Here is a 4,569-nt window from a genome sequence, read left to right as displayed (position 1 = left end):
GCCACGGCCACCAATAAGCCCCGGCCGGAGCACGCAACGAAGAACAACAGGCAAAAGGAGGAGAGGAAGAAATAACACGGAGACCATACGTTGGGTAGCGGAACTAACTTTTTCTTTTTACATCAAACATCAGAATAAAACATTACATCGATACAAAACATAGCATTGCGTAACAATAAATTCAATAGCATATAATAGCGCATGCAACATAATCAAAGGTTTACAATCATTACATAAACACGAGTTCGTACATCAAGTCCTTTAAAAGTTTTTTCACTTCTTTGTCTTCTTTTCAGTTACCCCACATGTAACAAAGTTCTTTCTTTTCTTTTCTTTTAAGTTAACATCACAATTAACGAAATCTCTTTTAACACATGTAACAAGTACATTTTTCTTGGAAGAATATTTACACAAACCTTTACTGTAATAATTTCCTTTCTTTCAAAGCTCTCACAAGAACTGACCAAAGTAGCCTACTACTTTCTTTTGCTTGCCGCAACAGTCCCATCTCTCTGTCCCTCTCTCTCTGAGACTCTATGCATTTCTGCTTACTCGTACCTGCTGACTATAGACCCTCTCTCTCGGCCTCTCTCTGCCAGACTTATCACTGTTCAGCTTCACTGGCTGACGTTCTTCATCCAACTCCCAGGCCAACTGCCTTCACCAACTGCTTCGGCCAACTCGACTGGCCAACTCGCTTGATACCAACTGCCTGATCCCACTACCCCCGGCCAACTCCTTCGGCCAACTTGACTGGCCAACTCGCCTTCGCCAACTCGACTGCTACCCAAATCCTCGGCCAACTGCCTCGCGCCAATTCCTGTTCTCGTATTTATCACAAATACCGTAGCCCAATAGTGTTACTTTACCCCCTCCCAAAGCTGGATCAGTTCAGTACAAATCCTATCTTGTTTTTCTGAACTTTCGCTGACCGGAAAGGGTCAGCGATCACTCCTACGCTAAAAATAGCTGTGGTAGTTGACAAGACAAAGGAAATGCCATTGTCACCAACAACCAGAACATGGTTTCAAAACCCAGCTCGGGAGATAGGGATATCACATTAATTTGTATTTTCGGTGGTCGCATCAATATTGTTTGTGGTCAGTGCTCCATTAGAGTGGTATATCATTGGAGATTCGTATTCCACACTGACATGTGCTTCAGGAAGTATGAAATCACAGGAGAAAGTTTGAAGATATCCAGCGATTTCAAAATCTATGAATGCGAAATGCTGTCAAAGGCCTTTTTATAATCAATCCATACGGAACCGAGATTTCTACGTTTGTTATGACATTTCTCAAGGATCATGCGATTGATTAAGAGTTGGTCTTTGCATTCATATGAGTCTCGTCAGCACCCTTTTTGTTCAGTGGCGAAAATATCGTTCTGTTCCATAAATTTGTATGTTTTCTCCTCGAGCATGGATGTTAAAATTTTATACGTGGTAGATAGACATGTTATGGGCCGATAGTTTTGGGGAAATTTGATTTCATTATTGTTCGGGAGTAGATAAGTAATATCCCTTGCTAACCAATCAGGTGTTTTCGTAGGATCTTTCATAATTTCATTGAATAACAGGACTGACTTTTCTTGTGCGCACGGGAGCAAGGCGAGCTAGAAATTTGGCACCCTATGATTACCAGGAGATTTCCACTTATGAGTCTTCGTGAGTATTATCCTTAGGTCTGCTATTGTGATGTCTTCCCATGTTTGTGCTGGTAAGTTTTGGTAGGATCTTCTGGTAAGTTTCGGTAGGATATTGTGGTAAGTTTGGGTAGGATGTTCTGGTAAGTTATTATTATTATTCCCTCGTAACACATATAAAAATGCACCGGAGTCTTTAGTCACAACAAGGACCTCAGACAGCTAATACTTTCCTTAAGATGTGTACTGTGCCTAATAAGGCTGCTTTTTGCAAGACATCAATTTCCAGTTGCCTTAAGAAGTCTTGAAGTTTCAATACGCTATTTCCACAGAGTCTGCATTTCTGGGAGTCAGAAATTTTATAAATGTTATTCTTCACCGACTTGGTAGCGAGAGCCTGCTATTGTGCAGCAGTGAACAGGCTTTCAGTGGTACGCTTCAAATCATCTCGCTCAAGCCATGCCGACAATGCTGTATTACCCTTTATGACCTCTTTATTCCTTTCAAACTGTCCATGCATTCTCATTTCAAGGTCTTCTTTTCTCTTCTCCTCGGCTCTTTGGTTAAACTCTTCCTCGCCCATCATTTCATCTGCATTTACACCCATATCTTTCACGGCATATTGCATCTGGTCTTCATCACTATTTATCAAATACTCGGCAAGCGCTCTCCTTTCACTCCTTATACAATGGTCTGTACTAATTAGTCCTCTGCCACCATTCTTTCTTTTCATATACAGTCTGTTTACATTTGCTTTAGGATGTAGCGCCCCATGCAGCGTCATCAACTTTCTCATCCTTCTATCCAGTGTTGATATTTCCTCCTTAGTCCATTTGAGGATGGACTTACTATATCTGATCACCGCAACTGCCCAGATATTCAGTGGAGTAATAAAATTTTTGGCATTCAGGTTAGATTTCAACACCATCTTCACCCTTTTTTGATACGCCTCGCTGACCTTGACTTTCATTTCTCTATGTAGAATGTTATCCAGCTCCAAGATCCCTAAATATCTATACCTACTACCTTCAGTTCCATTTTCCGTCATTCCAAGTACTCCTACAATCACTGATGTTGTAACCGCCTTGAGATGCCATATATTTTCGATTTCCGTGAGCAAATCTTTATAATTTCTGAGAATGTCAAATAGTTTTAGTGCAATATCATGATTATAAGAGATACTCATGTCGCTCAATAAATAGACTTTATTATTTTGATCTTTTACAACAACAATGTCTACATGGACAAGAAAGTCTCAAAAGATCGTTACAGTTTCCCTCTCGGCTATACCACTTGTCAACAATTTTGATTTTATAATGCCGACATATTAACCAGTGTGAATATTGACAATTCTTTCACACCTTGATTTATACTCTACTGGTGCTAAAACATTACATCCAGAGATTAGGTGATCCACTATTTCAGCATCATCATAGCAGAATCAGCACTTTAGATCTACTCCATTTTTCATTACATTGGCTCGGTAGTTCCGGGTCAATAATCTTTGATCTTGAACAGCTAAGATGAAGCCTTCGCTTTCTACCTTTAGCCCTGAGCTTCATAACCGCTGATAGATGCACTTCTGGTCAACATCAGCTTGTTTGCTGCTGGCCACATATATGCCATGTGAAGTCTCTGCTCTCATCGACTAGCCAATTATTCATGCTCTTTTTTACTTTGGCGTTAATGTTACTTTGTTTGCAACAACAGTTGCCACATTTCTCTCAGGCTGTTCAACCTGGGTATTATTTAGGAAATCAGTAGCATATTTTTCGTTTTCCTCCAAGATAGAATAAAGTTTCTTACACCTCTCGTGACTGTCAACAAGTTTTAACATCTCGTCGTTTGCTGGTCAGTCCAGATGTAGTAGTTTTGTAAGTTCAAACTGGATCAAGCCTCGACCTTCTTGGGTTCTGGGAAGGTAAAGACGATCCACGTCTGTCTGGGTGTGAGACAACTCGAGTTGTTTCGACACAAAACATTGTTTGTTAAGTGGACACAATTCTATCATGTGATGTTTTTCACTCTCACGTCGTGTATTGTTTAAGCTTACGTCGATTCGTCCGAAGAAGCATTTTATGGACGCTACCAGATGACGTTAGATAAACATCGACTTGTAGGGCAGGGTTTATAACAGACGAGCTGTAGACAGGAACTTTGCTGTGGGCTAGCTAGGGAGCTGGTCTGCAGCGAGGTGGACTTTCGGTGGAGAAGTAGAAGCAGCATAATATAAGCAGTAAGCGTTAAATGAATCTGAATTATTTAAACAGAAGTAACTGGCGGCTACCGCCCTAGTGTACTTAAAGTAATAAACTTTTGATAAACACATTCTCGTCTCCACGAGTTTATTTGTGTATAGCTTAACAAAGCTATAACTGATGACTCCGACGATAGAACAACAGCGCTCGCTATCGAAATAAACATGGCAAGCGATCGCAAAACAACACTGAAGCTATCACAGTTCTGGCCAAAGAGGGCTGAACTATGGTTCGCGCAGGAGGAAGCCCAATTTATCATAAACAAAATAACTGCAGACCTAACGAAATATTCGTACGTTGTAGCGGCACTGGATGAAAGCAAGGCAACAAGGGTGCTGGACATTTTAACCCAACCCCCAGCAACGCACAAATACACCACATTAAAAAACAGACTTGTGTATACATTCCGGCGCAGCGAACGAGAAGCGACAGCCAAGATACTGGAGGAGGAATTAAGCGATTCTAAGCGTTCGGAGTTGATGGACAGGATGTTGGCATTAGTCCCTTACCCCGTGAGTCACCTTCCTTTTCGTTTAGGAAAATATTCCTCCGCAAACTATCACCCAGGTCCAGGCCCTCATAATTCAGACGGAGATAAGGACCTGCACATCTGACAAGCATTTTTTATCCAGTGGTGTTATGGTCAATGCCATAGGGTCGGTCCCGA

The sequence above is a fragment of the Octopus bimaculoides genome, chromosome 24 (assembly GCF_001194135.2).
Source record: "Octopus bimaculoides isolate UCB-OBI-ISO-001 chromosome 24, ASM119413v2, whole genome shotgun sequence".
NCBI classification, from domain to species: domain Eukaryota; kingdom Metazoa; phylum Mollusca; class Cephalopoda; order Octopoda; family Octopodidae; genus Octopus; species Octopus bimaculoides.
This window is presented reverse-complemented; position numbering follows the sequence as displayed.